Below are 27942 nucleotides of genomic sequence, written 5' to 3'. Positions count from 1 at the left end.
TGTATAACTGTACTGGGATTAGTTTATTCAGCATTATAAGGGTCACTCACTGTGTAACTGTACTGGGATGTGTTTATTCAGCAGGATAAGGGTCACTCACAGTGTCACTATCCTCGGATGTGTTTATTCAGCAGGATAAGCGTCATTTACTGTGTAACTGTACTGGGATGTGTTTATTCAGCAGGGTGAGGTTCATTCACTGTGTAACTGTACTGGGATATGTTTATTCTGCATGTGCGAGATAAGTGGCTGTCCAGCCCCATCTACGGCACTTTTTATTTCCCTTCCCAGGAACAAAGACACGGAGGAGTCAGTCCAAAACTTTTCATTCAACTTTGCAAAGTCGGGTGCTGTTCCCAAAGGTACACACACACAAGCATAGTAATCTCCACGCATTATATACATGTATATGGGGGCTGGGTCTACTACTGCTGCCTTGACCAACGAGTGCTCGGATTCCGAACTGTTTTCCTTATTTGGGTTCTGGTGCCTGCGATTCTTTTATCATTCACTTGGCCAATCAGTGTTTGAGCTTCCCGTTCTTCCCTTATATGGATGATGTTGTCCAACTGTGGTTAAGGGCGGCCTCTCAACTATCGAGGAAAGCTGTTACAACTGTTTCATTCATATAAACGTGGGGGAGGTCCGGCAACAGTTTCGAGTGTCTGCTTGTGTTTACTATAAGGTAGAAAAGACTAAAAGGCAGCTAACCGTTTAAAAATTACACTACCCCCTACATGCAGGATAAGTGTAACTCACTGTGTAACTGTGCTGGGGTGTGTTTATTCAGCAGGATAAGGGTCATTTACTGTGTAACTGTACTGGGATGTGTTTATTCAGCAGGGTAAGGGTCACTCACTGTGTAACTGTACTGGGATGTGTTTATTCAGCAGGATAAGGGTCACTCACTGTGAAACTGTACTGGTATGTGTTTGTTCAGCAGGGTGAGGGTCACTCACTGTGTAACTGTACTGGGATGTATTTATTCTGTAAGGTGAGGCTCACTCACTGTGTAACGGTACTGGGAAGTGTGTATTCAGCACGGTGAACGCCACTGACTGTTTAACTTTCCTGGGATGTGTTTATTCAGCAGGGCGAGTGTCACTCACTGTGTAACTGTACTGGGGTGTGTTTATTCAGCATTGTGAGGGTCACTCACTGTGTAACTGTACTGGAGTGTGTTTATTCAGCAGTATGAGGGTCACTTACTGTGTAACTGTACTGGGGTGTGTTTATTCAGCAGGATAAGGGTCACTTACTGTTTAACTGTACTGGGGTGTGTTTATACAGCAGGCTAAGGGTCACTCACTGTGTCACTGTACTGGGATGTGTTTATTCAGCAGGGTGAGGGTCACTCACTGTGTAACTGTACTGGGGTGTGTTTATTCAGCAGGATAAGGGTCACTAACTGTGTAACTGTACTTGGATGTGTTTATACAGTTATACAGCAGGGTGAGGGTCACTCACTGTGTAACTGTACTGGGATGTGTTTATTCAGCAGGGTGAGGGTCACTCACGGTGTAACTGTACTGGGATGTGTTTATTCAGCAGGGTGAGGGTCACTCACTGTGTAACTGTACTGGGATGTGTATATTCAGCAGGATAAGGGTCACTCACTGTGTAACTGTACTGGGATGTGTTTATTCAGCAGGGTAAGGGTCACTCACTGTGTAACTGTACTGGGATGTGTTTATTCAGCAGCGTGAGTGTCACTCACTGTGTAACTGTACTGGAGTGTGTTTATTCAGCAGGGTAAGGGTCACTCACTGTGTAACTGTACTGGGATGTGTTTATTCAGCAGGGTAAGGGTCACTCACAGTGTCACTATCCTCGGATGTGTTTATTCAGCAGGACAAGCGTCATTTACTGTGTAACTGTACTGGGATGTGTTTATTCAGCAGGGTGAGGTTCATTCACTGTGTAACTGTACTGGGATATGTTTATTCAGCAGGATAAGTGTAACTCACTGTGTAACTGTGCTGGGGTGTGTTTATTCAGCAGGATAAGGGTCATTTACTGTGTAACTGTACTGGGATGTGTTTATTCAGCAGGGTAAGGGTCACTCACTGTGTAACTGTACTGGGATGTGTTTATTCAGCAGGGTAAGGGTCACTCACAGTGTCACTATCCTCGGATGTGTTCATTCAGCAGGATAAGCGTCATTTACTGTGTAACTGTACTGGGATGTGTTTATACAGCAGGGTAAGGGTCACTCACTGTGTAATTGTACTGGGATGTGTTTATACAGCAGGATAAGGGTCAGTCACTGTGTCACTGTACTGGGGTGTGTTTATTCAGCAGGATAAGGATTACTCACTGTGTCACTGTCCTGGGATGTGTTTATTCAGCAGGGTAAGGGTCACTCACTGTGTAACTGTACTGGGATGTGTTTATTCAGCAGGGTAAGGGTCACTCACTGTGTAACTGTACTGGGATGTGTTTATTCAGCAGGATAAGTGTCACTCACTGTGTAACTGTAGTGGGATGTGTTTATTCAGCAGGGTAAGGGTCACTAACTGTGTAACTGTACTTGGATGTGTTTATACAGTTATACAGCAGGGTGAGGGTCACTCACTGTGTAACTGTACTGGGATGTGTTTATTCAGCAGGGTGAGGGTCACTCACTGTGCAACTGTACTGGGGTGTGTTTATTCAGCTGGATAAGGGTCACTTACTGTGTAACTGTACTGGGGTGTGTTTATTCAGCAGGGTAAGGGTCACTTACTGTGTAACTGTACTGGGACGTGTTTATTCAGCAGGGTGAGGGTCATTCATTCATTGTGTAACTCTCCTGGGATGTGTTTATTCAGCAGGATATGGGTCACTCACTGCATAACTGTACTGCGCTGTGTTTATTCAGCAGGGTGAGGGTCACTTACTGTGTAACTGTACTGGGATGTTTTTATTCAGCAGGATAAGGGTCACTCACTGTGTAACTGCACTGGGATGTGTTTATTCAGCAGGATAAGGGTCACTCACTGTGTAACTGTAGTGGGATGTGTTTATTCAGCAAGGTCAGGGTCACTAACTGTGTAACTGTACTTGGATGTGTTTATACAGTTATACAGCAAGGTGTACAACTGTACTAGGATGTGTTTATTCAGCAGGGTGTGGGTCACTCACTGTGTAACTGTACTGGGATGTGTTTATTCAGCAGGGTGAGGGTCACTCACTGTGTAACTGTACTGGGATGTGTTTATTCAGCTTGGTGAGGATCACTCACTGTGTAACTGTCCTGGGATGTGTTTATTCAGCAGGGTGAGGATCACTCACTGTGTAACTGCACTGGGATGTGTTTATTCAGCAGGATAAGGGTCACTCACTGTGTAACTGTACTGGGATGTGTTTATTCAGCAGGATAAGGGTCACTCACTGTGTAACTGTAGTGGGATGTGTTTATTCAGCAGGGTAAGGGTCACTAACTGTGTAACTGTACTTGGATGTGTTTATACAGTTATACAGCAGGGTGAGGGTCACTCACTGTGTAACTGTACTGGGATGTGTTTATTCAGCAGGATAAGGGTCACTCACTGTGTAACTGTAGTGGGATGTGTTTATTCAGCAAGGTCAGGGTCACTAACTGTGTAACTGTACTTGGATGTGTTTATACAGTTATACAGCAGGGTGTACAACTGTACTAGGATGTGTTTATTCAGCAGGGTGTGGGTCACTCACTGTGTAACTGTACTGGGATGTGTTTATTCAGCAGGGTGAGGGTCACTCACTGTGTAACTGTACTGGGGTGTGTTTACTCAGCAGGATAAGGATCACCCACTGTGTCACTGTCCTGAGATGTGTTTATTCAGCAGGATAAGTGTCACTCACTGTGCAACTGTCCTGGGATGTGTTTATTCAGCATGGTGAGGGTCCCTCACTGTGTAACTGTACTGGGATGTGTTTTTTCAGCAGTGTGAGGGTCACTCGCTGTGTAACTGTACTGGGATGTGTTTATTCAGCAGGGTAAGGGTCACTCACTGTGTAACTGTACTGGGATGTGTTTATTCAGCGGGGTAAGGGTCACTCACAGTGTAAATGTATTGGGATGTGTTGATTCAGCAGGATAAGTGTTCCTCACTGTGTAACTGTACTGGGATGTGTTTATTCAGCAGGGTGAGGGTCACTCACTGTGTAACTGTACTGGGATGTGTTTATTCAGCTTGGTGAGGATCACTCACTGTGTAACTGTCCTGGGATGTGTTTATTCAGCAGGGTGAGGATCACTCACTGTGTCACTGTCCTGGGATGTGTTTCTTCAGCAGGGTAAGGGTCACTCACTGTGTAACTGTACTGGGATGTGTTTATTCAGCGGGGTAAGGGTCACTCACAGTGTAAATGTATTGGGATGTGTTGATTCAGCAGGATAAGTGTTCCTCACTGTGTAACTGTACTGGGATGTGTTTATTCAGCAGGGTGAGGGTCACTCACTGTGTAACTGTACTGGGATGTGTTTATTCAGCTTGGTGAGGATCACTCACTGTGTAACTGTCCTGGGATGTGTTTATTCAGCAGGGTGAGGATCACTCACTGTGTCACTGTCCTGGGATGTGTTTCTTCAGCAGGATAAGGGTCACTCACTGTGTAACTGTACTGGGATGTGTTTATTCAGCAGGATAAGGGTCACTCACTGTGTAACTGTACTGGGATGTGTTTATTCAGCAGGGTGAGGGTCACTCACTGTGTAACTGTACTGGGGTGTGTTTATTCATCAGGATAAGGGTCATTTACTGTGTAACTGTACTGGGGTGTGTTTATTCAGCAGGGTAAGGGTCACTCACTTTGTAACTGTACTGGGATGTGTTTATTCAGCAGGGTGAGGGTCACTCACTGTGTAACTGTACTGGGGCGTGTTTACTCAGCAGGATAAGGATCACCCACTGTGTCACTGTCCTGAGATGTGTTTATTCAGCAGGATAAGTGTCACTCACTGTGCAACTGTACTGGGATGTGTTTATTCAGCAGGGTGAGGGTCACTCCCTTTGTAACTGTACTGGGATGTGTTTATTCAGCAGCATAAGTGTTCCTCACTGTGTAACTGTACTGGGATGTGTTTATTCAGCAGGTTGAGGGTCACTCACTGTGTAACTGTACTGGGGTGTGTTTATTCAGCAGGGTAAGGGTCACTCACTGTGTAACTGTACTGGAGTGTATTTATTCAGCAGGGTAAGGATCACTCACTGTATAACTGTACTGGGATGGGTTTATTCAGCTGGATAAGGGTCATTTACTGTGTAACTGTTCTGGGGTGTGTTTATTCAGCAGGGTAAGGGTCACTCACTTTGTAACTGTACTGGGATGTGTTTATTCAGCAGGGTAAGGGTCACTCACAGTGTCACTGTCCTCGGATGTGTTTATTCAGCAGGATAAGCGTCATTTACTGTGTAACTGTACTGGGATGTGTTTATTCAGCAGGGTGAGGTTCATTCACTGTGTAACTGTACTGAAGTGTGTTTATTCAGCATTACGAGGGTCACTTACTGTGTAACTGTACTGGGGTCTGTTTATTCAGCAGGATAAGGGTCACTCACTGTGTAACTGTACTGGGATGTGTTTATTCAGCAGGGTGAGGGTCACTCACTGTAACTGTACTGGGATGTGTTTATTCAGCAGGATAAGGGTCCCTCACTGTGTCACTGTCCTGGGATGTGTTTATTCAGCAGGGTGAGGGTCACTCACTGTATCTGTACTGGGATGTGTTTATTCAGCAGGGTGAGGGTCACTCACTGTGTAACTGTCCTGGGATGTGTTTATTCAGCAGGATAAGGGTCACTCACTGTGAAACTGTACTGGGATGTATTTATTCTGTAGGGTGAGGCTCACTGACTGTGTAACGGTACTGGGAAGTGTGTATTCAGCACGGTGAACGCCACTGACTGTTTATTCAGCCGGGTAAGGGTCACTCACTGTGTAACTGTACTGGGATGGGTTTATTCAGCAGGATAAGGGTCACTCACTGTGTAACTGTACTGGGATGTGTTTATTCAGCAGGGTAAGGGTCACTCACAGTGTCACTGTCCTCGGATGTGTTTATTCAGCAGGATAAGCGTCATTTACTGTGTAACTGTACTGGGATGTGTTTATTCAGCAGGGTGAGGTTCATTCACTGTGTAACTGTACTGGGATGTGTTTATTCAGCAGGATAAGTGTAACTCACTGTGTAACTGCACTGGGATGTGTTTATTCAGCAGGATAAGGGTCACTCACTGTGTAACTGTACTGGGATGTGTTTATTCAGCAGGATAAGGGTCACTCACTGTGAAACTGTACTGGTTTGTTTTTGTTCAGGAGGGTGAGGGTCACTCACTGTGTAACTGTACTGGGATGTATTTATTCTGTAGGGTGAGGCTCACTGACTGTGTAACGGTACTGGGAAGTGTGTATTCAGCACGGTGAACGCCACTGACTGTTTAACTTTCCTGGGATGTGTTTATTCAGCAGGGCGAGTGTCACTCACTGTGTAACTGTACTGGGGTGTGTTTATTCAGCATTGTAGGGGTCACTCACTGTGTAACTGTACTGGGATGTGTTTATTCAGCAGGATAAGGGTCCCTCACTGTGTCACTGTCCTGGGATGTGTTTATTCAGCAGGGTGAGGGTCACTCACTGTATCTGTACTGGGATGTGTTTATTCAGCAGGGTAAGGGTCACTCACTGTGTAACTGTCCTGGGATGTGTTTATTCAGCAGGATAAGGGTCACTCACTGTGTCACTGTACTGGGGTGTGTTTATTCAGCAGGGTGAGGGTCACTCACTTTGTAACTGTACTGGGATGTGTTTATTCAGCAGGGTAAGGGTCACTCACTGTGTAACTGTCCTGGGATGTGTTTATTCAGCAGGATAAGGGTCACTCACTGTGTCACTGTACTGGGGTGTGTTTATTCAGCAGGGTGAGGGTCACTCACTGTGTAACTGTACTGGGATGTGTTTATTCAGCAGGGTGAGGGTCACTCACTGTGTAACTGTACTGGGGTGTGTTTATTCAGCAGGGTAAGGGTCACTCACTGTGTCACTGTACTGGGGTGTGTTGATACAGCAGGATAAGGCTCACTCACTGTGTAGCAGTACTGGGATGTGTTTATTCAGCAGGGTGAGGGTCACTCACTGTGTAACTATACTGGGATGTGTTTATTCAGCAGGGTGAGGGTCACTCACTGTGTAACTGTACTGGGATGTGTTTATTTAGCAGCATAAGTGTTCCTCACTGTGTAACTGTACTGGGATGTGTTTATTCAGCAGGATAAGGGCCATTTACTGTGTAACTGTACTGCGATGTGTTTATTCAGCAGCATAAGTGTTCCTCACTGTGTAACTGTCCTGGGATATGTTTATTTAGCAGGGTGAGGGTCACTCACTGTGTAACTGTACTGGGATGTATTTATTCTGTAGGGTGAGGCTCACTCACTGTGTAACTGTACTGGGAAGTGTGTATTCAGCAGGGTGAACGTCACTCACTGTTTAACTGTACTGGGATGTGTTTATTCAGCAGGGTAAGGGTCACTCACAGTGTCACTGTCCTCGGATGTGTTTATTCAGCAGGGTAAGGGTCACTTACCGTGTAACTGTACTGGGATGTGTTTATTCAGCAGGGCGAGTGTCACTCACTGTGTAACTGTACTGGGATGTGTTTATTCAGCAGGGTGAGGGTCACTCACTGTGTCACTGTACTGGGATGTGTTTATTCAGCAGGATAAGGGTTACTCACTGTGTAACTGTACTGGGATGTGTTTATTCAGCAGGGTGAGGGTCACTCACTGTGTAACTGTACTGGGGTGTGTTTATTCAGCAGGATAAGGGTCATTTACTATGTAACTTTACTGGGATGTGTTTCTTCAGCAGGATATTGTCACTCACTGTGTAACTGTACTGGGATGTGTTTATTCAGCAGGGTGAGGGACACTCACGGTGTAACTGTACTGGGATGTGTTTATTCAGCAGGATAAGGGTCACTCACTGTGTAACTGTACTGGGATGTGTTTATTCAGCAGGATAAGGGTCACTCACAGTGTAACTGTACAGGGATGTATTTATTCAGCAGGATAAGGGTGACTCACTGTGAAACTGTACTGGGATGTGTTTATTCAGTAGGGTGAGGGTCACTCACTGTGTAACTGTACTGGGGTGTGTTTATTCAGCAGGGTGAGGGTCACACACTGTGTAACTGTACTGGGATGTGTTTATTCAGCAGTGTGAGGGTCACTCACTGTGTAACTGTACTGGGGTGTGTTTATTCAGCAGGGTGAGGGTCACACACTGTGTAACTGTACTGGAGTGTGTTTATTCAGCAGGGTGAGGGTCACTCACTGTATAACTGAACTGGGATGAGTTTATTCAGCAGGATAAGGGTCACTCACTGTGTAACTGTACTGGGATGTGTTTATTCAGCAGGGTAAGGGTCACTCACAGTGTCACTGTCCTGGGGTGTGTTTATTCAGCAGGATAAGGGTCACTCACTGTGTAACTGTACTGGGATGTGTTTATTCAGCAGGGTAAGGGTCACTCACTGTGTAACTGTACTGGGATGTGTTTATTCAGCAGGGTAAGGGTCACTCACAGTGTCACTGTCCTCGGATTTGTTTATTCAGCAGGGTAAGGGTCACTCACCGTGTAACTGTACTGGGGTGTGTTTATTCAGCAGGGTGAGGGTCACTCACTGTGTAACTGTACTGGGATGTGTTTATTCAGCAGGGTAAGGGTCACTCACAGTGTCACTGTCCTCGGATTTGTTTATTCAGCAGGGTAAGGGTCACTCACCGTGTAACTGTACTGGGGTGTGTTTATTCAGCAGGGTGAGGGTCACTCACTGTGTAACTGTACTGGGATGTGTTTATTCAGCAGGGTAAGGGTCACTCACTGTGTAACTGTACTGGGGTGTGTTTATTCAGCAGGATAAGGGTCACTCACTGTGTAACTCTACTGGGGTGTGTTTATTCATCATGGTGTAGGACACTCAGTTTATATCTCTTTCTGGGGCGTTATGTGTTGAGCAGGGCTTGAGGTATATAATCTATAGGTACAGGGTTTCTATTAATTAAATGATTGTTGAGTGTTTTCTGTCTCTGTCTCTGTCTCTGTGTGTATCTCTCTCTCTTCCAGTGCTCTGATCATTTTCAATAATCGAACTTATATTATTGAACCTCTTGAGGGCGATGAAAGTGGCCGACATGTTGCATACAGAACTGAAGAATTCTCTCGAGTGTCCACTAACTGTGGAGTTAAATATTCTGTCCAGGAGTTAACCATCACTGATCGTTTTCTGCCTCAACCAAGGGTAAGTGATAAACATAGGGTGGCACGGTGGCACAGTGGTTAGCACTGTTGCCTCACAGCTCCAGAGACCCGGGTTCAATTCCCGCTTCAGGCAACTGACTGTGTGGAGTTTGCACATTCTCCCCGTGTCTGTGTGGGTTTCCTCCGGGTGCTCCGGTTTCCTCCCACAGTCCAAAGATGTGCAGGTCAGGTGAATTGGCCATGCTAAATTGCCCATAGTGTTAAGTTAGGGGTATGGGTGGGTTGCGCTTCGGCGGCTCGGTGTGGACTTGTTGGGCCGAAGGGCCTGTTTCCATATTGTAAGTAATCTAATCTAATCTAACTGAGTCAAAGCAACATATGGCAGTACTTTCCCTTGCAAACATTCTGCCTAATCAGGCCATGTACCCTCTACTTGATAATAATTTGAATATTTTTCACTATGTTCTCTTAAAAGAAAAGAATTTCATGACAATATTTGTGGTCCATCTCGAATTGCCGTGATCAAGGTGTCAATGAGCGGTCTTCTCCAACTGCTGCAGTTCCCACAATTCAGGAACACCCAGACTGTTATTCAGAAGGGGCTGCCAGGAGTTTTTGAGTTGAAAAGGGACAATCTTTGGACAAATGTCTTTTGACTTTAATCAGATGCAACTTGCCATTTTTAAACATTTCCAGTAAAGCTCTGAGGTCATTCCTCATGGCATGTTCTTGAGTCATAGACTCATACATCATGGAACAGAATCTTTCATCTAACCAGTCTGCCTGCCCCTGCTCCATGTCCATCCAAACCTTTCCTATTCATGTGATTATCCAAGTTTCTTTTAAATGTTGTAATTGTGCCCGATCTGTCATTGCTTCAGAAAGTTCATTCCACACAGAAATAACCCTCTGTGTATAAAGTTTGTCTCTCATGTCTGTTTTAAAGTTCTATCCTCTCATCTTAAAGATGAGCCTGCCAGTCTTGAAAGTCTCCATCCGAGGGAAAAGACACTCACCATTCATCCTTTCTATGTCCTTCAAGAGTTTATAAACCTCTCTGTGGTCTCCCCTTGACCTCCTACGCTCCAGTGAAAACACTTCTCGCCTGTTCAGCCTTTCCTTATAAACCAAACCTTCCATATCCAGCAACATCCTCATAAATATCTTCTGAACCTTCATGAGCTTCATAATATCCTTCTTGTAACTGGATGACCAGAACTGGACACATTATTCCAGAGAAGGCCTCACCAATGTCCTGTACAACCTTAACGTGACATTCCAACACCTGTACTCAAAGGACTGGGCAATACTTCTTTAACCACACTGTCTGTATATGACACAAACTTCAAAGAATTATGTCCCTGAACCAGAGGTCTGTCTGGCAATAACAGTACCCAAGGTTGAAAAGTATGGTTCTGGAAAAGTGCAGAGGTCAGACAGCATCCAAGAAGCAGAAGAATCGACGTTTTGGATATTAACCCTTCATCAAGAATGTTCAGGGGTGGAAAGCTGAGAGATAAATGGGGAGGTGGGGGTGAGGTAGCTGGGAAGGCAATAGGTGGATGCAGTTGGGGGGGTGATTGTGATAGGTCGGTGGGGAGGGTGGAGCAGATGGTGGGAAGGAAGATGGACAGGTGGGACAGTTTAAGAGGTGGATTCGTGGTGCTGGAAGAGCACAGCAGTTCAGGCAGACCTTTTGCCTGAAACGTCAATTTTCCTGCTCCTCGGATGCTGCCTGAACTGCTGTGCTCTTCCAGCACCACTAATCCAGAATCTGGTTTCCAACATCTGCAGTCATTGTTTTTACCGAGTTTAAGAGGGTGGTGCTGAGTTGGAGGGTTGGATCTGGGATGTGATGGGAGGAGGGGAGATGAGGAAACTGATGAAGTTGGCATTGAATTTGTGTGGTTGGAGGGTCCCAAGGCATTTGTCCTCCAGGCGTTGGGTGGTTTGGATTTGGCGGTGGAGAAGGCACAGGACTTGCATGTCCTTGGTGGAGTGGGAGTGGGAGGGGGAGTTGGAGTGGTTGACCACAGGGTAGTGGGGTTGGTTGGTGTCTATGTCCCAGAAACGTTCCACAAATTGACATCCTATCTCCCAGTCCTACCATTAATTGTATAGGCCCTACCCTTGTTAGTTATATCAAAATACAATAACTCTGATTTATCCAGATTTATCCAGATTGAACTACATCTGCCATCTTTCAGCCCATTGACCCCTTTGATCAAGATCCCTTTGTAATCTGAGAAAACATTTGTCACTGTCCACTATGTCATCAATTTTGGTATCATCAGCAAACTTACAAACCATTCCTTCTATATTCCCATCCAACTCATTTATATAAATGAGAAACAAAAGAGGGCCCAGCACTGATCCCTGTGGAACACCACTGGTCACAGGCCTCCAGTCTGAAAAGAACCCATTATTACCCTGTCTCCTGCCAGCCAGCCAATTCTGTGTCCAGTTGGCCTGCCCTCCTTGAATCCCATGTAATCTAACTTTATTAATTAGTCTACCATGTGGAACCTTGTCAAAGGCTTTACTAAAATCCAAATAAATAACATCTACTGCTCTGCCACCACCAATCAAGTTAGTGAGACATGATTTTCCTTGCACAAAACCATGTTGACAATCCCAAATAAATTTTTACCTCTCAAAATTTTCATAAATGTGATCTTTTATAATTGCTTCCAACAATTTACCTGAAACTGAAGTCTGTAGTTCCCTGCTTTGTCTTTACAACCTTTCTTAAGCAAAAATACAACATTAACCATCTTCCAGTCTTCAGGCACCTCACCCACACGATTACACTGCGCAAATATCTCTGCATGAGGTCTTACAATTTCCTCCCTTACTTTCCCACAATGTTCTGGGATATATTAGATCATATCCTGGAGATTTAGCCACCTTTATATTCTCTAAGACTAATAGAACTTCCACTTGGATGATAGTAAAATGAAGGGTATGTAGGTTAGTCTCATCTTAGAGTAGGACAAAAGGTCAACAGAACATCGAGGGCCGAAAGACCTGTACTGTGCTGTAGGTTCTATGTTCAATGTTCTGTGATGTGAACTGTTTTTAAAACATTAATATTTATTTCCCTGCGTTCTCTAGACTCAATTTCTCTCTCCACAGTGAAAACTGATGTGAAATATTCATTTAATATCTCTACCATCTCCCTGGGGCTCAACACAAAGATGACTTCCTCGATCTTTAAGAGGCCTTATCCTCTCTCTTATTACCCTCTTGCTCTTAACGTATTTGTAGAATCTGTTTGGATTATTCTTTATCTATCTGTCAATGCTTTCTCATATCCCATCTTTGCCTTCCTGATTTCTTTGTAAGAATGCCCCTATAGTTTTTGTGTTGACGAGATTTAATTGAACCAGTTGTCGATATTTAAAATAAGATTCTCTTTTCCTCTTCAATACTCTTCAAGACCCTCAATATCTTGATTCATCCATTGTTCCCTACTCCTACCAGCCACACTAATCTTATTGAATTCTTTGAGGATGTGACAAAACACATTGATGAAGGTAGAATGGTGGATGTGGTGTCTCTGGATTTCAGCAAGGCATTTGGTAACTTTCCTCATGGGAGGCTCATTCAGAAAGTAAGGGGGCATAGAATACAGGGAAACCAGTCTGTCTGGATACAGAATGGGCTGGCCCATAGAAGACAGCGGGTGGTAGTAGATGGAAGGTATTCAGCCTGGAGCTCAGTAACCAGTGGGGTTCCACAGGGATGGGTTCTGGGACCTCTGTGCTTTGTGATCTTGATAAATGACTTGGATGAGGAAGTGGAAGGGTGGGTTAGTGAGTTTGCTGATAACATGAAGGTGGGTGGAGTTGTGGATAGTGTGGAGGACTGTTGTAGGTTACAGCTGAAAATGTGTTGCTGGAAAAGCGCAGCAGGTCAGGCAGCATCCAAGGAGCAGGAGAATCGATGTTTCGGGCATCAGCCCTTCTTCAGGAATGAGGAAAGTGTGTCCAGCAGGCTAAGATAAAAGGTAGGGAGGAGGGACTTGGGGGAGGGGCATTGGAAATGTGATAGGTGGAAGGAGGTCAAGGTGAGGGTGATAGGCCGGAGTGGGGGTGGGTGCGGAGAGATTAGGAAGAAGATTCCAGGTTAGGAAGGTGGTGCTGAGTTCGAGGGTTGGGACTGAGACAAGGTGGGGGGAGGGGAAATGAGGAAACTGGAGAAATCTGAGTTCATCCCTTGTGGTTGGAGGGTTCCTAGGCGGAAGATGAGGTGCTCTTCCTCCAACCGTCGTGTTGCTATGGTCTGGCGATGGAGGAGTCCAAGGACCTGAATGTCCTTGGTGGAGTGGGAGGGGGAGTTGAAGTGTTGCACCGGGACATTGACAGGATGGAGAGCTGGGCTGAGAAGTGGCAGATGGACTTCAACCTGGAAAAGTGTGAAGTGATTCACTTTGGAAGGTTGAGTTTGAATGTAGATTACAGGGTTAAAGGCAGGATTCTTGGCAGTGTAGAGAAACAGAGGGATCTTGGGGTCCACGTCCATAGATCCCTCAGAGTTGCCACCCAAGTTGATAGTGTTGTTAAGAAGGTGTATGGTGTGTTGGTTTTCATTAACGGGGGATTGAGTTTAAGAGCCGCGAGGTTATGCTGCAGCTCTATAGAGCCCTGGTTAGACCACACATGGAATATTGTGTCCAGTTCTGGTTACCTCATTGTAGGAAGGATGTGGAAGGTTTAGGGAGGGTGTAGAGGAGATTTCCCAGGATGCTGCCTGGACTGGAGGGTGTGTCTTATGAAGAAAGGCTGAGGGTTTCTCATTGGAGCGAAGAAGAATGAAGGTGACTTGATAGCGGTGTACATGATGATAGGCAGGGCGGAAATGTCTATCATGAGGGGGTATAATTTTAAGGTGATTGGAGGAAGGTTTGGGGAGATGTCAGAGGGAGGTCCTCTACACAGAGAGTGGGGGTGTGTGGCCAAATGAAGATCTTGCCTGGCTCCTTCTCAAGTAGGAACATCTATGTATTGATAAAGAAAATTTCTTTATCGGCCAATATCAGACCAGTAGCTAACCAATCAGCAGTCTGTTTCTCATGTAGTACAAATTAGTGCCCCTCCTTGTGGGTATGGACATGGAGACGCTGCTGATGGGGAGCACCACTGTCAGCAGTGGGAGTAGAGTCAGATATGTGAGGGTGTTATGGACTAGGCCAGACCACTCAAAACATTCTCAAGCAGGCAGCCCAGACCAAAATGTTCTGCAATTTGTTTCAGTAAGAGTCCAGTGAAAATTATGCAGAGTGAGGTAGCTAGGTTGACTTCCAGGTTTTAAAACAGGCAAAAATTTATTCACAAAATTACACAATGAAACACAAAGAATAGAATAAAGAATCCCGACAGAACTCAGTCTATCCAAACTCGACTTAATGATACTGTTCCGATTATACACAACAGTCCCAATAAGCAAACCCCCTTAAAAACAGTAAACATGGAACCAATACTTGCAGGTTGAAGTTCGGAAGGCAGAAGGAGGCAGACAGAGACAGACAGAGAGACTGCCGTAGCCTGTTTCCACACAGCTGAACTGCAAACTAGTTCTGAACTAAACTGCTCGGCAAGAGAGCTGACCACTCCCCTTTCATTATACAGGTCACTTCCAAAACCTGACCACTGAAGATTCATCTGTTCACATCTAAACAAAAAAGCCTCTCAAAATCCTTTTTCATATCTGTACCAAACTAGTCACCTCGGAACCGGGAGAGATTTATGACCCCCTGAAAAAAATCTAAGGTCACAGTATCCTTGAGAAAAGGAACAGCTTTTAGAAAAAAGGGACCAGCTTTGTGACTTTTGGATAGGCACATGATGTGTACGTAGGTTAGTCTGATCTCAGAGTAGGATAAAAGGCTGGCAGAACATCAAGGGCCGAAGGGCCTGTACTGTGCTGTGCTGTACTGTTCCATGTACTCTTCACTCTAACTGGAACATAATGCCCCTGAACTCTTGAAAGCCTCTCATTTGTCAGATGTCCTTTTACCTGCAAGCAGTCTACAGGTAGTTCTCCGATAATGCGATTATTAAACATGATTTGTCTGTAATGTGATTTGTGAATTGCCAACCTTCTTTTATAAAGCGAACTCCTGTTCGCTATTACGTGATTCTCATCCCGGGACTGTCGCAGTGAGCGGAGGACAAGAGTCTGCATCAGCGTCACGTGGTCAATGGATCATGCACTTTCTCATGAAGACCTTTGTGAAAGGTATTGTGAAATGTTAGTGCTGGTGGACTTGGAAAAGCATCGTGAAAATGTCTCTACAGCCTGAGGACAAGGTGCTGAGAGCAATCTGTTAATTTCATTGAGATAAGAGATAAATTTCACAGGAATTGACCAACAGTAAAAGGACAGTGTTGAGGTGCAGTCTGAAACGTGGTTTTATTGTTTGTATTGAGAGCATTTTTTCTCTCTTTTTTTAAAAGATATGTTTAGATGTTGAAGAATATCTGCAGACCCATGTGAATCTGTCTCCATGACTAATCACTATGGTAACCAACTGTAAACAATACCAGTCCAGAGACTTGGACATGGTCAGTCAGCTGCTCAGGGTGGTCAGAGTCAGTGGGTGTGGGAGAGCAAGGGGGGGGGGGCACACTGTTACTGGTGGGGCATGTGAGGAGAGGTGCTGAGGGGGTGAGTAGGCTGTGCAGAAGAGATTCCGGGTTATTCAGGGTCAGATGTTAATGAGGATAAGAGAGAGTGGGGAAGATATTGCAGGAAATGGTGGGTATCGTTGCAGAGATAGAGCGAGTGTGAGGTATCGACGAGAAGATGGTGGCACCTTCACTGGCAGAGTGGAGAAGGTCATTGATCTTCTTCCTACGTTCTGTGCATTCCTTCAGATGGTTGAGACTGCACTGGCCTTTCTGGTAACCCTGGTCCAGGTTGGTGTGGTTCCAGCAGAATGATGTCCTCTGTTGGCCTGGAGGTAAAAGGCATCCTGTCTCTGAATCATCCATCCCCATCAGCAGCGTCTCCATGTTCATACCCACAAAGAGAGGCACTAATTTGTACTACATGAGAAACAGACTGCTGATTGGTTAGCTACTGGTCTGATATTGGCCGATAAAGGAATTTTCTTGATCAATACGTAGATGTCCTACTCGAGAAGGAGCCAGGCAAGATCTTTATTTGACCAATAAGGGCCATGTCCTGGGCCGATGTGAGGAACTGTGCAGGGCAGCTGCAGACTGACAGCTCTTGTCTGGGATGGTGGGGCACAGTGTCTTTTTAAGGGCACCAGGGGACTGCAAGGAGCAGTGACTCACTGATTTGTGCTTTTAAAGCTGAAGTCGGAGAGCAGAGGTTTCTGGGAGAGGAGGGACTTCTTATTTTTATTTCCATCCTGCTATATAAGTCAGTGTTTTCTCAACCCGACACCCTACCTTTGTAGGGCCTCCCACCCAACCACCTCCTCGAACCTCAAAGACCAGGGACATATCAAATAAGCGTCTCTTTTTCACTTTGTGACTAGGGGACTAGCAGGGATGGTAGTGCAGGGAGAGCAATGTTCCTCCTGCAGGATGTTTGAGGTGAGGGACACCATTAGTGTCCCATCCAAGTACATCTGCAGGAAGTGCACCCAACTCTCACTCCTCCAAGACCGTGTTAGGGAACTGGAGCAGGATCTGGATGAACTTTGGATCATTCAGGAGGCAGAGGCTGTGATAGATAGGAGTTACAGGGAAGTAGTTACTCCTAGGCACGAAGAAAGTTGGGTGACTGTGCAAAAGGGAAAAACCATCAGTGGAAGGATCTCCTGTGGTCGTTCCCCTGAAAAACATGTATACCGTTTTGGATACTGTTGAGGGGGATACAATGGGGCCCAGAGCCTGTCCCTGTTGCACAGAAGGGAAGGAGGGAAAGGAGAAGAGTGTTAGTCATTGGGGACTCAATAGTTAGAGGCTCAGATAGAAGGTTTGTTGGGAACGAACAAGACTCATGGTTGGTGTGTTGCCTCCCAGGTGCCAGGGTCCGTGATGTCTCGGATCGTGCCTTTGGGATCCTGAAGGGGGAGGGTGACCAGCCTCAAGTCATTGTCCATGTATGTACCAACGACATAGGTAGACAGAGGGATCGGGGTGTAAGGCGGGATTTCAGGGAGCTAGGGTGGAAGCTGAGAGTTAGAACTCGATTTGTTACCCGTGCCACGTGATAGTGAGGTGAGGAACAGGGAGAGATATCAGCTGAACACGTGGCTGCAGGGATAGTGCAGGAGGGAGGGGTTCAGGTACATGGATAATTGGGGCTCATTCTGGGGAAGGTGGGACTTGTACAAACAGGATGGTCTTCACTTGAACCAGAGGGATACTAATATCCTGGGTGGGAAATTTGCTGGTGCTATTTGGGTGGGTATAAACTAGCTCAGCAGGGGGATGGGAACCGGAGGTGTACCTGCAGTGCACAGGAGGATGAGAGTAGGAAGGACAGGGACAGGATTTCAGGGTCACAGGAATGTGCTGGCAGATAGCAAACTGACAATAGACAATAGGTGCAGGAGTAGGCCATTCAGCCCTTCAAACCTGCACCACCATTCAATATGATCATGGCTGATCATTCCTAATCAGTATCCTCTTCCTGCCTTATATCCATAACCCTTGATTCCACTATCTTTAAGAGCTCTATCCAACTTTTTCTTAAATGAATCCAGAGACTGGGCCTCCACTGCCCTCTGGGGCAGAGCATTCCACACAGCCACCACTCTCTGGGTGAAGAAGTTTCTCCTCATCTCTGTACTAAATGGTCTACCCCGTATTTTTAAGTTGTGTCCTCTGGTTCGGCACTCACCCATCAGCGGAAACATGTTTCCTGCCTCCAGAGAGTCCAATCCTTTAATAATCTTCTTTGTCTCAATCAGATCCCCTCTCAGTCTTCTAAACTCAAGGGTATACGAGCCCAGTCGCTCCAGTCTTTCAGTGTAAGGTAATCCCGCCATTCCAGGAATTGACCTTGTGAACCTACGTTGCACTCCCTCAATAGCCAGGATGTCTTTCCTCAAATTTGGAGACCAGAACTGCACACAGTACTCCAGGTGTGGTCTCACCAGGGCCCTGTACAGCTGCAGAAGCACCTCTTTGCTTCTATACTCAATTCCTCTTGTTATGAAGGCCAGCATGCTATTAGCCTTCTTCACTACCTGCTGTACCTGCATGCTTACCTTCATTGACTGGTGTACAAGAACACCCAGATCTCTTTGTACTGCCCCTTTACCTAACTTGATTCCATTGAGGTAGTAATCTGCCTTCCTGTTCTTGCCACCAAAGTGGATAACCATACATTTATCCACATTAAACTGCATCTGCCATGCATCTGCCCACTCACCTAACCTGTCCAGGTCACCCTGTAATCTCCTAACATCCTCCTCACATTTCACCCTGCCACCCAGCTTTGTATCATCAGCCAATTTGCTCATGTTATTGCTGATACCATCTTCTATATCATTAATATATATTGTAAAAAGCTGCGGTCCCAGCACTGATCCCTGCGGTACCCCACTGGTCACTGCCTACCATTCCAAAATGGAGCCGTTTATCTACTTCAACACCAGAAGTATCCGAAATAAGGTAGATGAGCTTGCAGCATGGATAGGGACCTGGGACTTCGATGTCGTGGCCATTTCGGAGACATGGATAGAGCAGGGTGAGGAATGGATGTTGCAGGTTCCAGGGTTTAGATCTTTCATTAAGAACAAGCAAAGCGGTAAAAGAGGGGGAGGTGTGGCCTTGTTAGTCAAGGATAGTATAACGGTGGCTGAGGGAACTTTTGACAAGGACTCGTCTACTGAGGTAGTGTGGGCTGAGGTTAGAAACAGGAGAGGAGAGCTCACACTGCTTGGAGTTTTTTATAGGGCTCCGCAGAGTTCCAGGGAGGTGGAAGAGAGGATTAGCAACATTATCCTGGGTAGGAGTGAAAGGAACAGGGTGGTCATTTTGGGGGACTTTAACTTCCCCAACATTGATTGGAAATGTTATAGCTCGAGTATGTCAGATGGATTAGTTTTTGTCCAACGTGTACAGGAGGGTTTCCTGACACAGGATGTCGAAGGGCCGACAAGAGGGGAGGCCACACTGGATCTGGTGCTTGGTAATGAACCAGGCCAGGTGTTTGATTTAGTTGTAGGTGAGCAGTTTGGAGAGAGTGACCATAATTCAGTTACGTTTAGTTTAGTGATGGAAAGGGATAGGTACATGCCACAGGTCAAGAGTTATCAATGGGACAAGGGCAATTATAATGTGATTAGGCAGGACTTAGGAGGCATAGAATGGGGTAGCAAAATGTAGGGGTTGGGGACAATGGAAATGTGGAGCTGGTTTCAGGAACAGATATTGTGTGTCCTTGATAGGTCTGTCCCTGTCAGGTAGGGAGGAAGTGATAAGGTAAGGGAACCGTGGTTTACTACAGAAATTGCATCTCTTGTTCAGTAGAAGAAGGAGGCTCATGTGATGATGAGGCAAGATGGTACAGATGAGACGATGGAGAGTTACAGATCAGCGAGGAAGGATTTAACGAGAGAGTTAAGAAAAGCAAAGAGAGGACACGAGCAGCCTTTAGCAAATAGACTAAAGGAGAACCCTAAAGCTTTCTATAGGTATGTGAGGAATAAAAGGATGATTAGGGGAGGAATAGGGCCAAAGACAGAAGTGGGAAGCTGTGTGTGGACCCTGTGGAGATCGGAGAGGTGCTCAAGGAATATTTCTCATCGGTGTTCACTCAGGAAAAGGAGAATATTGTAGAGGAGAAAAATGAGGTCCAAGATATTAGACTAGAAAGGAACGAGGTTAGTTATGAACAGGTGTTATCAATTCTTGAAGGAGTGAAAGTAGACAAGTCCCCTGGGCCGGATGAGATTTATCCGAGGATTCTCTGTGAAGCTCGGGAGGAGATAGCAGAGCCTTTGGCTTTGATCTTTGAGTCGTCATTGTCTACAGATTTAGTACCGGGGACTGGAGGATTGCAAATGCAGTGCCCTTGTTCAAGAAGGGCAATAGAGATGACCCAGGTAATTATAGACCAGTGAGCCTTACTTCTGTTTTAGGAAACATTTTGGAAAGGATTATTAGAGAGATTTATAATCATCTAGCAAACAATAATTTGATTTCAGATAGTCATTATGGTTTCGTCAAGGGCAGGTCATATCTCACGAACCTCATTGAGTTTTTTGAGAAGGTGACCAAGCATGTAGATGAGGGTAGGGTAGTTGATGTGGTATACATGGACTTCAGTAAAGCCTTTGATAAGGTTCTACATGGTAGGCTGTTGGAGAAAATGCAGAGGCAGGGGATTGAGGGTGATTTAGCAGTTTGGATTAGAAACTGGCTTTCTGAAAGAAGGCAGCAAGTGGTGGTTGATGGAAAATATCCAGCCTGGAGTCCGGTTACTAGTGGTGTGAAACAAGGGTCTGTTTTGGGACCACTGCTGTTTGTCATTTTTATAAATGACTTAGACACAGGCATAGGTGGATGGATTAGTAAATTTGCAGATGACAAAGTCAGTGGAGCAGTGGTCAGTGTGGAAGAATGTTACAGGTTGCAGGGTGACTTGGATAAACTGCAGAATTGGGCTGAGAGGTGGCAAATGGAGTTCAATGCAGCGAAATGTGAGGTGATGCACTTTGGGAAGAATAACAGGAAGGCAGAGTACTGGGTCAATGGAAAGATTCTTGGTAGTGTGGATGTGCAGAGGGATCTTGGAGTTCATGTACATAGATCCCTGAAAGTTGCCATCCAGGTGGATAGTGCTGTTAAGAAGGCATATGGTGTGTTAGGTTTCATTGGTAGGGGGATAGAGTTCCGGAGCTGGAATATCATGCTGTAACTATACAAAACGCTGGTGCAGCCAGACTTGGAATGTTGTGTACAGTTCTGGTCGTGCTATTACAGGAAGAATGTGGAAGCATTGGAAAAGGTGCAGAGGAGATTTACCAGGATGTTGCCTGGTCTGGAGAGAAGGTCTTATGAGGAAAGGCTGAGAGACTTGGGTCTGTTCTCATTGGAGAGAAGAAACTAAGAGGGGATTTGATAGAGACATACAAGATGATCAGAGGATGAGATAGGGAAGACAGTGAAAGTCTTTTTCCTAGGATGATGACGACAGCGTGTATGAGGGGGCACAGCTGCAAATTGAGGGGTGATAGATTTAAGACAGATGTCAGAGGCAGGTTCTTTACTCAGGGAGTGGTAAGGGTGTGGAATGCCCTGCCTGCAATGTAGTTAACTCAGCCACATTAGGGAGATTTAAACAATCCTTGGATAAGCAAATGGATGATAATGGGATCGTGTAGGGGGACGGGCTGAGAATAGTTCACAGGTCGGCGCAACATCGAGGGCCGAAAGGCCTGTTCGATGTCAACATTTACCGAGACTGTGGTATTGTTTGGATGAGGTTAAGATCAATTGTGTTCGGGTATTCTGTAGTCCGAGGTACAGACAGACGTTTCTCAATCTACTTCAGCTCACCTCCAATCCCATGTATTTCAATTTTGCATGCTAATCTCAAATGGGACTTTATCAAATACTACAGGAAGGATAGAAAGGGAGACAAGAGAGGAGGGAGAGTGGCATTTTTGATAAGCTGTTCTGAGGGAAGATATTCCTGGAAATACATCCAGGGAAGTGATTTGGGTGGAACTGAGAAATAAGAAAGGGAGGATCACCTTATTGGGATTGTATTATAGACCCCCCCCAATAGTCAGAGGGAAATTGAGAAGCAAACTTGTAAGGGGATCTCAGCTATCTGTAAGAGTAATAGGGTGGTTATGGTCAGGGGTTTTAACTTTCCAAACATCAACTGGGACTGCCATAGTGTTAAAGGTTTAGATGGAGAGGAATTTCTTAAGTGTGTACGAGACAATTTTCTGATTCAGTATATGGATTTACCCACTAGAAAAGGTGCAACACTTGACCTACTCTTGGGAAATAAGGCAGGGCAGGTGACTGAGGTGTCAGTGGGGGAGCACTTTGGGGTCAGTGACCCATAATTCTATTAGGTTTAAAATAGTGATGGAAAAGGATAGACCAGATCTAAAAGTTGAAGTTCTACATTGGAGAAAGACCAATTTTGATGGTATTAGGTAAGAACTTTCGAAAGCTGATTGGAGGCAGATGTTCACAGGTAAAGGGACGGCTGGAAAATGGGAAGCCTTCAGAAATGAGATAACAAGAATCCAGAGAAAGTATATTCCTGTCAGGGTGAAAGGGAAGGCTGGTAGGTATAGGGAATGCTGGATGACTAAAGAAATTGAGGGTTTGGTTAAGAAAAAGAAGGAAGCATATGTCAGGTATGGACAGGATAGATCGAATGAATCCTTAGAAGAGTATAAAGGAAGTAGAAGTATACTTAAGAGGGAAATCAGGAGGGCAAACGGGAACATGAGATAGCTTTGGCAAATAGAATTAAGGAGAATCCAAAGGGTTTTTACAAATACATTAAGGACAAAAGGGTAACTAGGGAGAGAATACGGCCCCTCAAAGATCAGCAAGGCGGCCTTTGTGTGGAGCCGCAGAAAATGGGGGAGATACTAAATGAGTATTTTGCATTAGTATTTACTGTGGAAAAGGATGTGGAAGATACAGACTGTAGGGAAATAGATGGTGACATCTTGCAAAATGTCCAGATTACAGAGGAGGAAGTACTGGATGTCTTGAAACGGTTGAAGGTGGATAAATCCCCAGGACCTGATCAGGTGTACCCGAGAACTCTGTGGGAAGCTAGAGAAGTGATTGCTGGGCCTCTTGCTGAGATATTTGTATCATCGATAGTCACAGGTGAGGTGCCGGAAGACTGGAGGTTGGCAAACGTGGTGCCACTGTTTAAGAAGGGCGGTAAGGACAAGCCAGGAAACTATAGACCAGTGAGCCTGACCTCAGTGTTGGGCAAGTTGTTGGAGGGAATCCTGAGGGAGAGGATGTACATGTATTTGGAAAGGCAAGGACTGATTAGGGATTGTCAACATGGCTTTGTGCGTGGGAAATCATGTCTCACAAACTTGATTCAGTTTATTGAAGAAGTAACAAAGAAGATTGATGAGGGCAGAGCAGTAGATTAGATTAGATTAGATTACTTACAGTGTGGAAACAGGCCCTTCGGCCCAACAAGTCCACACCGCCCCGCCGAAGCGTAACCCACCCATACCCCTACATCTACATCGACCCCTTACCTAACACTACGGGCAATTTAGCATGGCCAATTCACCTGACCTGCACATCTTTGGACTGTGGGAGGAAACCGGAGCACCCGGAGGAAACCCACGCAGACACAGGGAGAATGTGCAAACTCCACACAGTCAGTCGCCTGAGGCGGGAATTGAACCCGGGTCTCCGGCGCTGTGAGGCAGCAGTGCTAACCACTGTGCCACCGTGCCACCCACAATGTGATCTATATGGACTTCAAGGTGGTAAAAACAATGACTGCAGATGCTGGAAACCGGATTCTGGATTAGTGGTGCTGGAAGAGCACAGCTGTTCAGGCAGCATCCGAGGAGCAGCGAAATTGACATTTCGGGCAAAAGCCTGATGAAGGGCTTTTTCCCGAAACGTCGATTTTGTTGCTCCTTGGATGCTGCCTGAACTGCTGTGCTCTTCCAGCACCACTAATCCACTATATGGACTTCAGTAAGGCGTTCGACAAGGTTCCCCATGGGAGACTGATTAGCAAGATTAGATCTCTTGGAATACAGGGAGAACTAGCCATTTGGATACAGAACTGGCTCAAAGGTAGAAGACAGAGGGTGGTGGTGGAGGGTTGTTTATCAGACTGGAGGCCTGTGACCAGTGGAGTGCCACAAAGATCGGTGCTGGGTCCTCTACTTTTTGTCATTTACATAAATGATTTGGATGTGAGCATAAGAGGTACAGTTAGTAAGTTTGCAGATGACTCCAAAATTGGAGGTGTAGTGGACAGCGAAGAGGGTTACCTCAGATTACAACAGGATCTGGACCAGATGGGCCAATGGGCTGAGAAGTGGCAGATGGAGTTTAATTCAGATAAATGTGAGGTGCTGCATTTTGGGAAAGCAAATCTTAGCAGGACTTACACACTTAATGGTAAGGTCCTAGGGAGTGTTGCTGAACAAAGAGACCTTGGAGTGCAGGTTCATAGCTCATTTAAAGTAGAGTTGCAGGTAGATAGGATAGTGAAGAAGGCATTGGGTATGCTTTCCTTTATTTTACTCAGAGTATTGAGTACAGGAGTTGGGAGGTCATGTTGCAGCTGTACAGGACATTGGTTAGGCCACTGTTGGAATATTGCATGCAATTCTGGTCTCCTTCCTATCGGAAAGATGTTGTGAAACCTGAAAGGGTTCAGAAAAGATTTACAAGGATGTTGCCAGGGTTGGAGGGTCTGAGCTACAGGGAGAGGCTGAACAGGCTGGGGCTGTTTTCCCTGGAACATTGGAGGATGAGGGGGTGACCTTATAGAGGTTTACAAAATTATGAGGGGCATGGATAGGATAAATAGACAAAGTCTTTTCCCTGGGGTGGGGGAGTCCAAAGCTAGAGGGCATAGGTTTAGGGTGAGAGGGGAAAGATATAAAAGAGACCTAAGGGGCAACTTTTTCACACAGAGAGTGGTACAAGTGTGGAATGAGCTGCCAGAGGAAGTGGTGAGGCTGGTACAATTGCAACATTTAAGAGGCATTTGGATGGGTATATGAATAGGAAGGGTTTGGAGGGATATGGGCCGGGTGCTGGCAGGTGGGATTAGATTGAGTTGGGATATCTGGTCGGCGTGGACAGGTTGGACCGAAGGGTCTGTTTCTGTGATGTACATCTCTCTGACTCTATGACAGAAGCAGATAGCAAGGAGGAAGGAGAGGGAGCTGGAATGGGAAGAAAAGGTTAGGAAGCGGGTTTTAAGAGGAGAGAGGAAGAAGAAGGAGGGAGGAACCAGTTATGAACTTCCCTTTCCAAAATAAAGCAAAGATCTGTGGAGTATGGAAATCAAAGTACTTTTGAAATTCAGCAGGTCTGGCAGAATCCGTGGCAAGAGAAACAGGGTAAACGTTCTGAATCCAGTGACATCTCATCAGGACTGACATGGAGCTGTTCATTCAAAGTGTTAATTCTGTTTCTCTCTTTACAAACCTGCTCATTTCTCCAGCATTTACTGTTTTATTATCATTAAAATTATTTTTTATTTGAAGAGCTGAAATCTGTAATTATTCGACAGGGCTGAATAAAATCCTTGATTTATTCATGTGATGTGGGTATCACTGGCTAGGCCAGCATTTATTGCCCATCCCTAATTGCCCAGAGGGTAGTTAAGAGGCAACTCCATTGCTGTGGGCCTGGAGTCACATATAGGCCAGACGGTAAAGATAGCAGAGTCCTTCCCTCAAGGACATTAGTGACTCAGATGGGGTTTTCCCCAAAAATTGATTCAAGGTGGTTCTTCACCATCGTCTCTCCACTGTGATTGATTAATTTTCTCCCAGTGAGAACCAGCTGGACAGTTTCATCTCAAACTGACTGAGAGATTCTTTTTTTTTCCAGGTTAAGAGGGATGTGCTGACAGAGACAAAATATCTTAAGGTGGTGTTTGTGGCAGACAACAGCTTGGTAAGTTTTTTTTAAAAAATGTATTTACAAGTTGGAGGTGTTGCTGACTGGGCCCAGTATTTATTACCCCGTTCCTCAGTGAGAAGGTGGGGGTGAGCTGCCTTCTTGACCCACTGCAGTCCATGTGCTGTGGGTTGACCCACAATGCCCTGAGGGAGGGAATTCCAGGATTGTGACCCAATGACAGTGAGGGAATGGCAATATATTTCCAAGTCAGGATGGTGAGGGGCTCAGAGGCGAACTTGAAGGGGGTGGTGTTCCCATGTATCTGCTGCCCTTGTCCTTCTAGATGGAAGTGGTCATGGGTTTGGAAGGTGCTGTCTGAGGATCTTTGGTGAATCTCTGCAGTGCATCTTGTAGACAGTACACACTGCTGCTACTGAGCGTCGGTGGGGGTGGGAGGGGATGTTTGTGGATGTGATGGAGATGGTGGACAGACTTTGAGGAGTCAGGAGGGGAGTTCCTCACTGTTATATTCTGTGTTAATATTGCAGTCCAGTTGAGTTTCTGGTCAATGGTAACCTCCAGGAAATTGATAGAACGGGAATTCAGTGATGGTAACACCATTGAATGTAAAGAGATGGTGTTTAAATTGTCTCTTTTTGGTGATGGGTATTGTCTGGCATTGGTGTGGTATGAATGGTACTTGCCACTTCTCAGCCCATTGTTCAAATCTTTGCATCTGAACATGAACTGCTTCAGTATCTGAGGAGTCGTGAATGGTGATGAACACTGTGCAATCATTGGCGAACATCCCCATTTCTAACCTTATGATGAAGGGATGGTCATTGATGAAGCAGCTGAAGATGGTTGGGCCTCAGACACTACCCTGAGGGACTCCTGCAGAGATGTCCTGGAGCTGAGATGACTGACCTTCCATAACCACAATCATCTTCCTATATGTCAGGTATGACTCTAACCAGAGGAGAGTTTGCCCCTGATACCCAGTTTTGTCCAGGCTCCTTGATGCCACACTCGGTTGAATGCAGCCTTGATGTCAGGGCTGTCCCCCTCCCCTCCCCTCCCCTCCCCTCCCCTCCCCTCCCCTCTGGAATCCAGCTCTTTTGTCCATGTTTGACCCAAGGCAGTAATGAGGTCAGGAGCTGAGTGACCCTGGGGGAACCCAAACTGGGTGTCACTGAGCAGGTTATTGCTGAGCAGGTGCTGCTTGATAGCTCTGTTACTGACCCCTTCCATCACCTTACTGATGATCGAGAGTAGGCTGATGGGGTGCTTTTTCTGTACAGGGTAGACTAGGATAACTGTCTACATTGTTGGGTCGATGCCAGTGTTGTAACTGTACTGCAGTAGCTTGGCTCAGGGAGCAGCAGGTTCTGGAGCATAGGCCTTCAGTCCGATTGCTGGTATGTTGTCAGGACCTTTAACCTTTGCAGAATCAGTGCCTCCAGCTATTTCATCACCTGGAGTTACGTGGAGGGATTCTCTCCTGAGAGGGTGAGATTTCTCCTGAGAGGGTGAGATTTCTCCTGAGAGGGTGAGATTCTCTCCTGAGAGGGTGAGATTCTCTCCTGAGAGGGTGAGATTTCTCCTGAGAGGGTGAGATTTCTCCTGAGAGGGTGAGATCTCTCCTGAGAGGGTGAGATTCTCTCCTGAGAGGGTGAGATTTCTCCTGAGAGGGTGAGATTTCTCCTGAGAGGGTGAGATCTCTCCTGAGAGGGTGAGATTCTCCCCTGAGAGGGTGAGATTCTCTCCTGAGAGGGTGAGATTCTCTCCTGAGAGGGTGAGATTTCTCCTGAGAGGGTGAGATTTAAATAATGGAGAAGTGACCTTATTGAAAGAGACCAGCTTCTCAGGAACTTAACAGAGTCACTTGGAAAGGCTGTTCCCCCAGGCTGTTCCCCCTGTGGGTGATCCGAGGACACGAAGGTATCACCTCAGCAGAAGGGGGTCGCCCATTGAAGACAAAGGTGAGGCGGAATTCCTACTCTGCTGTGCAAAGGAACTCTTTAGTATGGAAGGATTTTGTGGCTGGGATCAGGTATGGAATAGTGAAATTTGTGATTGAATGATCAACGAGCATTTGTTTTCTTTTCAGTTCGAGAAACATGGGAGTAGAGATGCTACAGTGAGGCACTTGCTTTCTGTTGCCAATACATTGGACATG

At 45.8% G+C, this 27942-nt stretch overlaps 1 long non-coding RNA gene across 2 annotated transcripts; it reads left to right on the top strand.

Moving 5' to 3' along the window:
• The first annotated feature begins 444 nt into the window (after positions 1-444).
• Positions 445-27942, top strand: LOC140482810 (uncharacterized). Of its 2 annotated transcripts, none has more exons than XR_011961795.1 (3): positions 445-685; positions 25752-25817; positions 27874-27942. It is a non-coding gene; the product is annotated as an uncharacterized lncRNA (long non-coding RNA). The 2 variants fall into 2 exon arrangements; XR_011961796.1 differs by lacking the exon at positions 445-685 and adding an exon at positions 9117-9265.

The sequence above is a fragment of the Chiloscyllium punctatum genome, chromosome 1, assembly GCF_047496795.1.
Source record: "Chiloscyllium punctatum isolate Juve2018m chromosome 1, sChiPun1.3, whole genome shotgun sequence".
NCBI classification, from domain to species: Eukaryota; Metazoa; Chordata; class Chondrichthyes; order Orectolobiformes; family Hemiscylliidae; genus Chiloscyllium; species Chiloscyllium punctatum.
Note: the sequence above shows the minus strand (reverse complement) of the source record. Positions and strands in the feature narration are given on the sequence as shown.